Raw genomic sequence first — 9,806 nt, 5'->3', positions numbered from 1 at the left:
AGTGGCGGGGGGTGGGAGGTTGGGGTACCAGGTGGTGGGTATTATAGAGGGCATAGATTGCATGGAGCACTGGGTGTGGTGCAAAAATAATAAATACTGTTATGCTGAAAATAAATAAAAAATAAATTTATTAAAGAAAATGAAATACCTAAGTATAATTCTAATAAAATATGTAAAAGATTTACATGGGGAAAACTTCAAACTCTAATGAAAGATATCAAAGAAGAAATAAAGAAATGGAGATAACCCAAGTTCATGGATAAGAAGATTCAATTTTATGAAGATGTCAGTTTTTTTTCTACTTGATATAGAGATTCAGTGAAGTTCTAATAAAAATTCCAGCAAGTTATTTTGTGGATATTGACAAACTAATCCTCAAGTTATATAGAGAAGTGAAATACTGAGAATAGTTAACTCAGTATGAAAGAACAAAGTTGGAGGTCTGAAGCTACCCAAGTTAAAGACTTACTACAAAGCTATAATCATCAAGATAGTGGGATATGTGTGAAAGAATAAGCAAATAGAGGAATAGAACATAATAAAGAGCCCATAGATAGACCCTCATAAATATAGCCAGTTGATCTTTGACAAAGGATGAAAGACATTACAATGAAACAAAGATAGTCTTTTCAATAAATGGTGCTGGATGGAAAAACTGGTCATCCACATGTAAAACAATGAATCTAGGTACCTTACACATTTCACAAAAAAATCAATTCAAAATAGATCATAGATGTGGATGTAAAACACAAAACTATCAAATTCTTAAAACATAACATGGGAGAAAACTTAGATGATGTTGGGTATAGTGATAGCTTTTTAGGTACAACACCTATGGCATGACCTATGAAAGAAGTAACTGATAAACTGGGCTTCATTAAAATTAAAATCTGGGGACGCCTGGGTGGCTCAGTTGGTTAAGCAGCTGCCTTCGGCTCAGGTCATGATCCCAGCATCCTGGGATAGAGTCCCACATCGGGCTCCTTGCTCAGCAGGGAGCCTGCTTCTCCCTCTGCCTCTGCCTGCCATTATGTCTGCCTGTGCTTGCTCTCTCCCCCTCTCTCTCTCTGATAAATAAATAAAATCTTTAAAAATTAAAATTAAAATCTGATTTATAAAAGACAATGTCAAGAGAATGATAAGCCACAGATGGAAGAAAAAATTTGCAAAAGACACATTTGATAAAAAAAAAATATGTATTCAAAATTTGCAAAGAACACTTAAAACTCAATAGGAGAATGAACAACCCAATTAAAAAATGGTCAAAGATTTGAATAGGCGTGACACCAAAAAATATATATAGGTGGAAAAATAAACATCTGAAAAGAAGTTCAACCTTATATGTCATTAGAAAATTACAAATTTAAAACAAAAAGGAGATGCCATTACACACCTACTAGAATGGCCAAAACCCTAAACACTGGCCACACCAAATGCTGACAATGATGGGAAGGAACGAGAACTTTCATTCCTTGCTGGTGAGAATGCAAAATGGTACAGCCACATTAGAAGACAATTTGGCAGTTTCTTATAAAACTAAACATACTCTTGCTATGTGATCCAGCAATCACATTCCTTGGTATTTATTTAAATTAACTGAAAACAAATCCACCCATAGACATGCACACAGATGTTTATAGCAGATGTAGTCACAATTGCCAAAACTTAGAAGCAACTAAGACACATTTCAGGGGACGCCTGGGTGGCTCAGTCAGTAAAGCGTCTGTTTTCCACTCAGGTCATGATCCCGGGGTCCTGGGATTGAGTTCTGCATTGGGAATCCCTGCTCATCAGGGAGCCTCTTTCTACATCTACCTTCCATTCCCCCTGCTTCTGAATGCTTTCTCTCTCTTTTTCTTTCTCTCTGACAAATAAATAAATAAATCTTAAGAGAGAAAAAAAAAAAAAAAGGGGGAGAGAGAGAGATACATTGCAATAAGTGAATGGATAAAAGAAATGGGTCCATACAGGCAAAAGAATATTATTTAGGGCACCTGGGTGGCTAAAGCATCATATTGGGCTCCATGCTCAGCAGGGAGCCTGCTTCACCCTCTGCCTGTTGCTCTTTCTCTCTCTCTCTGACAAATAAATAAAATCTTTAAAGAAAATATTATTCATAGCTAAAACTAAATATGTTAATATGCCATCAAAGGCCATGGATAAAATTTAAATGCATTAAGTGTAGGAAAGACATCTGAAAAGTCTGCATAATGTATGATTCCAACTATATGGTTGCCTGGGCTTAGGGAGAAGGGAAATGTGACTAGGCAAAACACAAAGGATTTGCAAGACAGTGAAACTATTCTGTAGGAAGCCAAAATGGTAGGTAAGGGTCATATATCTGTATATAGAATGTACAATACCAAGAGTGAACCTTAATGTAAAATATGGATTTTGATGTATGGAATAATCAAAATGTGTCAATGTAAGTTCATCAATTATAACACATGTACCATACGTTGTTACTGGGGGCAGTTGTGTGTGAGGAGACAGGAGGTCTCCATACAAGCAACTCGTTGTACCTTTGTACTCAGCAAAACTGAGTAGTTTTGCTATGGATCTAAAACTGACCTAAAAATAAAGCTTATTGAAAAAAACGTAATAGCCAAATGTGAAGACTTGACTTAGGTGACTTTGACTTCCAGGCAAAACAAGCACGCTTTAGCAATATGTTTGAATTAAGATTGGCTCTGGTCATGGAAAGTTCCTTACTTCAGTACCTCAATAATCATAAGGAAAATCTGAAAAATTCACATTTTATCTTGGTATAAATTAGGTTTGAGAATTGTTTCCATAAAATTAAGTACTTGTAAAACCTGAAAATATGCCATTACTTTAGCAAAGATAACACAATAAAGAACAAGAGTCCAAAGATCTATTTTCTTTGCTTCCCATTATTACAAAACTGTAAGTTGCATTTTCTGAGGTATGTTAATTTTCCCTCTAAGAATATTGATGAAATTTATACACAATAATTTGCAGAAAGAAATACAGAGTTCTAGATGGGGGTGAAAATATAAGTTACTGGCTAATGAGCAGATTTGGAGATTGCCATCACAAATGCAACTCAAGATTATTGTTTTCTTTAAAAATAATTTGACTACATATGTTCTTGTAAGGAATATGTCTGAATAAACCAATTTCATCAATTCCATCAAACCTCTGACAGAACCTATGTGCCTTACCCTGTTTTGTTACCCCAAACACAAATACAAAGCAAGTCAAACCTTTGGAATACAAACACTTTCATGGATTTGTTTGCAAATGTCTTTGTCTGAAGGTGTCTCTGATAAATACCACTCACTTTATATCTACTTCTCTGAGTGGCCAAGCTGAAACAAAGATCACATTTCAAGTGTGTAGTACTGGGTATGACATACTGAGAACTGTGCAAAACTTCATTTCCATTCTTTTAACTTATTACAAAAGTGGAGCAGTATAGATCAAAAGCTTTTCATTCTTTCAAATTATATTTTTTCTAAAGTTGTTATTTTGACATGTTTAGTAGTGTTTACTGACCAGTAGGAAAAAATTATATATATTGTATAAAAATGTAATAGCCAAATGTGAAGACTTGACTTAGGTGACTTTGACTTTCAGGCAAAACAAGCATATATTGTATATATAATTTTTTCCTACTGGTCAGTAGCCAATATATATATATATATATATATATATATATAAACACACACATATATACATGTATAAGAAAATATATATATATACATATACTAAAATACTATATATACACATATACTAAAATACTAAAATACTATATATACACATATACTAAAAATCCAACATGTCTATGTTCTGTTAATGCAATTTGAATTCAAAGGATAGATAAACCTGGTTAGTAACAAATGCTCCTGCAGTGGCTGGAGTTTAGCCAATGCAAAAGAACCTTGAACATATTTGCCTGACCAAGCAAGAGCTCTATAAAAATTCTGTGCACCTTTTCTATCTGATTACTCTATTGTATTTCAAATAATCACAATGCTGTGTATTTTCTTTTGAGTAGGAGAGAAAATTAAATAGTCCTAGTTAGAGTAAAGAAAGAAAGGAAACTAACAAAACCCACCTCAATAGGAAAAAGCAACTGTTGAAATGTGAACAATCTTTTTTCTGTAAATGTTCAATGATAATTTTTCATATCTTCCTTAGAAGCAAGTATTTTTTTTTAAATATCTTATTTTATTTATTTGACAAAGTGAGAAAGCACACAAGTGGGGGGAGAGGCAGGCAGAGGGAGAAGCAGGCTCCCCACTGAGCAAGAGCACAATGTGGAATTGATCCAAGGACCCTGGAATCATGACTGGAGCCAAAGGCAGACACTTAATTGACTGAGCCACCCAGGCATCCCAGCAAGTATTTTGTATTCTCTATAAATTGCCAATAGAAAATTTCATTTCCCAGTTGGATTTGAAAGTGTGTATCCCTGAAGGGGAATATAAAAAATTGTGAAAACTAAAATTATTTAATGCAGTACAAGTGCAAGAGTGCATACATGCGTGTGTGTGTGTGTGTGTGTGTAGGGGGAAGTGAGGGGAATGATATCAGCCTCTAATTCTTTTCTAAAAAAGCTTTACCTTATTTAATTATCTAAATTATTTAAAAATTTAAATCATGTTGCTAATTATCTAAGAACTGTGAAATGTGAAACTTTTTTTCCCTAAATAACTTAGGTATTTTTGTTTTTGTTCTTGTTATCAGAAAAAGCACATGGTAAGCTTGTAGCTTTTAATATTGGAAATGTTTTCAACTACCAAATAATATTTTGACCAGTAACAGAACATTTATTTTAAGTCTTTATCTCATAATTTAAAAAAAAATATATAGATTTTATATATTTTATGAATAGATTGACAATGGAAAATAGAAAAGTGTTGTTGATATCTAACCAATCTAAAAATAATTTAGAATTGATGCTAAAAGCTAGACACTGTAAACAGGCAGTTAAATATGGAGTGTACTGTGATTTGTTTATTCTATAAAGTATCAAGCCTCTCAAAATTAATTACAAATTTTGAAATTAAGAGATATTACATTTTAAAAATTCAAAATTCAAAATCAAGAGATCTTACATAAATATCCTAATTTTCAGCAATTGAAAAATTAGGCAAACTACTAACATGGGGCCTTCATTGCTTTAGGATAACAATTAGGAAGAGCTGAGGGGCAGCTGCCTATTTCTGCTTGTTCTAGTATAGCACAGTCCTCACAGTTCACCACTCTCTACAAGTCAATGCAGCTAAGTGCCAGTACCTGACAGGGTTCACTTATTTTTGTTATTTGCCCTTGTCCTAGAAACATTTGAATTAATGATTCAGACACTTCAACAGTTTTTAAAAGTATACTGAAATATCTTAGGATTCCATGGCAACACTTATTGCCAGGATTGACAGGAAGCTGAATGAGTGGACTTTAGAAGTCTCCATATCTTTCCCATAAAACCTTTGTTTTTACCTCTTATAGATATTAGAGTTTCTGTTTATGATTTTTTTAAAATAAATATTTCTATGTATGTAAAAAGATAATTTGGAAAAGCCATTGCTTTTTTCCAGTGGCTTCCAAATTTTTTATTAATTTGTACATTACATTGAACCCTTTTCACACTAGTTGATAATTTAAAAATCTTTTGGGGAACATAAAAAATTGAAATTTTTGCATACATTGTATTGTGATGTTTAGTTTTATGTGACAATTTGGCTAGAATGTAATATGCACTTACTTAATGAAGCATTAATCTGAGTGTTTCTTGTGAAGGTATTGTAGATGTGGTTAAGATATTACCTTAATAATGTGGGTTGACCTCATCTAATCCATTGAAGGATTTAGGAACAAAAATTGAGGATTCCTGAAGAAGAAAAAATTCTGCCTTGGACTTAATTCATACCTATCTCCAATTGTTAGTGTGCTTTATGATTTTTGGACTTGTCAATTCCATAATGTGAACAATTCCTTAAAATTTCTCTCTCTAAATATGTGCATATTTCCTACTGGTTCTGTTTCTCTGTAGAATCTTGACTGAAAGTGATGTGGAAATAATTACAAGTAAAAAAAAAAATTAGATCACTGTATCATTAAATATTGTAAAGTTTAAGTAAATTCTATTGTACATCTTAGATATTCACAAAATACAGATCTTTCAGTTATTAAATCAAATTAATAATTAATTAATTAATTAATTAATTTGTGAGGGGGAGGGAGAGAGAGAGTTGGAGGAGGGACAGGGAGAAAATCTCCAACAGACTGTGCTGAGCATGGAGCCTGATGGAAGGCTCAATATCATGACCCTGAGATCATAACCTGAGCTTAAATCAAAAGTCACACATTCAACTGACAGAACCACCCAGGCACACCTAAAATATAGACCTTTATATTTCCCATTTGAAATGTTCTTCAATTTTAATTAATTATGTGAAAAAAGTATGATTTGCTAATGCATAAATAGGATATATTATTTTGTGCTTGAGAAGCAAATGCATATTAAAATGTAAATTGAAATGTGACTATGTATTGTAGAATTAAAATAGATAAAAATGTTTTTATGAAATAATATTCAGAATTCCTGTGTGTTTTGCTTGTAGAAATTCAAATGGGAGGAAGAGAAAGATGGCGGAGAAGTAGGAGACCCTGTTTCAACTGGTCTCCTAAAGTGAGCTAATTATCTACCAGAACACTCTGAACACCCATGACATCAGCCTTAGATGTAGGATTATACACTTCTGGGTCTGTATGGGTGCAGAAGACACCAGTGGAGAGATAAATCAGAGTAGGAACAATTGGACTGATATCGGAGGATAAACAGAATGGAGAGGGAGCCACCAGAAGTGACCCATTGAAAAGTAATACTCCAATACAGGAGTGCCGTGTGATTGGGGACTAGCATTAACTTGGATTATGGATAAAAGAACTCACAAAGAGTAAAAGAGCTTAAGAGATAGCTGGTGGAATTGGGCAGTCACGGGCATGTGCTTAAGCCTATGGAACCAGGATGGCCACCACCGGTGACCACCCATGCCAGAGAGGGTGGCAAAGTCTCCAGGCTGTGGTCCCTGAGTCATTGGCTTTCAGCTGCTTGCACCAAGCTGCTAGGCACACTCCTGCTAGCATGTGTGAGAGAGTCTAGTGTGGACGCCAACTGACACTCTCTAGAACCACAACCTTTTACGCTCTGCACATGCACTGTGTGACAAAGGCCTGAACCTAACCCCACCATCCCCTGAGAGAGCTGTATGAAGGCACAAGCCAGTGGTCTCTAGGACCAGCAAAGATTCTGAACACTTCCAGCCCGGGCTTGAATATCTCAATGTTCTATCTCTGATGGAGATCTCTCTGGTGGTCTGGACCCCAAACAGTGGTCCCACCAAAGGCAGCCACTGGATGCTGTCTCCCTGGACCAATATAACTTGCAGTTTTAGTAGAATGGAGGTGCAGAAACAAGTGGGTGCTTTTTGGGTGACTGACCCTGGAGATGGTGGCTAGGGATGTGCATTGACTGTGTGAGATTGCAAGGCTCGGTGGCTCAGTGGAGTTTGCAAAGGGGGAGTCTGTGTGCTCTGGGCAACACAAAGGGGAGCAGACTGAGGATTCTCTCTGAGGCAAGGGTCTGGGTACAGTTTGCTTTCCACTTAACCTCCAAAAAGCCACAAAAAGCTGCCAAAGAACAAAAAAAAATCCAAAGAGCAAAAGCACAGAAAACCAATTTCTTCAGAGCCCAGCCCCTTGATAGGGAGCAGGAGGACTCAACCCAAGTGAGACTGGCTGAAGAACAATGCAGCAGGCCCATGCCCAAGAAAGCCAACTGAGGCAAATCCATTGGCAGATAGAAGAGAAGAAGAACAGCAATTCTGGCAGGCGAGAATTCTACCACTGAACCACAATGCAACAGCAATTCTGGAAACAGAAAAACAACCACTTTTTAAAAGGTAGGACTGGCGGAGAACTCTTTGTGAGTTCTTTTATCCATACTCCAAGTTAATGCTAGTCCCCAATCACACGGAGAGGCTGGCTCCCAGCAAGCTACAGAGCAACTGAGCACAAAATCAGGACTTTTAAAAGTCTGTTCCACTGAGGGACATCGCTCCAGAGGCTAAACTGGGGCAAAGCCCACGCGGGGTCAGCATGGCCTCAGGTCCCGCAGGGTCACAGAAGGACCGGGGGTGTCTGAGTGTCACAGAGCTTGCGGGTATTGGAACGGGAAAACCAGCTACAGAGACAGAGCCGACAGTAAGCTCACAGCTCGGTGTTACCTTGAACCAGCCACAAGCTCGGTGAGCTCGGAGCGCGGCCAGAGGTCAGGCAGACGGGAGTAACGGCGCTGTTCTCTGAGGGCGCACTGAGGAGTGGGGCCCCGGGCTCTCGGCTCCTCTGGGCCGGAAACCAGGAGGCCGCCATTTGTATTCCTGTCCTCCAGAACTCTACAGAAAGCGCTCAGGGAACAAAAGCTCCTGAAAGCAAACACGAGTGGATTACTCAGCCCAGCCCCTGGTAAGGGTGGTGCAATTCCGCCTGGGGCAAAGACACTTGAGAATCACTACAACAGGCCCTCCCCCAGGATATCAACAAGAAAACCAGACAGGACCAAGTTCACCAACCAAAGAGTGCAGTTTCAATACCAAGGAGAGCAGCAGAATTCCAGAGGAGGAGAAAGCAAAGCAGGAAACTCATGGCTTTCTCCCTGTGATTTTTTTTAGTCTTGCAGTTAATTTAATTTTTTTTTTAATTTTTTTTTCTTGCCTTCTGGTAAATTTATTTTTAACTTTTACCATTTTCTTTTTTAACTAGTTTATCTAATACATATATTTTTTCTTTTTTATATTTTTCTTTATTCGCTTTCTTATTTTTAATTCTTTGCTTTTCTTTTTTTTCTCTCTTTTTTTCTTTCCTCCTTTTTGAACGTCTTTTTACCCCCTATCTCCCCCCTCACGATTTGGGATCTCTTCAGATTTGGTTAAAGCATATTTTCCTGGGGTTGTTGCCACCCTTTTAGTATTTTACTTGCTCCTTCATATACTCCTATCTGAACGAAATGACAAGACAGAAAAATTCAACACACAAAAAAAAGAACAAGAGGCAGTACGGAAGGCTAGGGACCTAATCAATACAGACATTGGTAATATGTCAGATCTAGAGTCAGAATGACAATTCTCAAGGTTCTAGACGGGCTCGAAAAAGGCATGGAAGATATTAGAGAAACCCTCTCGGGAGATATAAAAGCCCTTTCTGGAGAAGTAAAAGAACTAAAATCTAAATAAGATGAAATTAAAAAAAGCTATTAATGAGATGTAACCAAAAATGGAGGCTCTCACTGCTAGGATACATGAGGCAGAAGAAAGAATTAGTGATATAGAAGACCAAATGACAGAGAATAAAGAAGCTGAGCAACAGAGGGACAAACAGCTACTGGACCATGAGGGGAGAATTCAAGAGAAAAGTGACACCATAAGACGAAACATTAGAAAAATTGGGATTCCAGAAGAAGAAGAAAGAGAGAGGGGAGCAGAAGGTATACTGGAGAGAATTATTGGGGAGGATTTCCCCAATAGGGCAAAGGGAACGAGCATCAAAATTCAGGAGGTTCAGAGAACGCCCCTCAAAATCAATAAGAATAGGCCCACACCCCATCACCTAATAGTAAAATATACAAGTCTTAGTGACAAAGAGAAAATCCTGAAAGCAGCCTGGGAAAAGAAGTCTGCAACATACAATAGTAAAAGCATTAGATTGGCAGCTGACTTATCCACAGAGACCTGGCAGGCCAGAAAGAGCTGGCATGATATTTTCAGAGCACTAAACGAGAA

Source organism: Mustela nigripes, chromosome X, assembly GCF_022355385.1.
Source record: "Mustela nigripes isolate SB6536 chromosome X, MUSNIG.SB6536, whole genome shotgun sequence".
NCBI lineage: Eukaryota > Metazoa > Chordata > Mammalia > Carnivora > Mustelidae > Mustela > Mustela nigripes.
The sequence above is the reverse complement of the archived record's forward strand: the minus strand, read 5'-3'. Positions refer to the sequence as shown.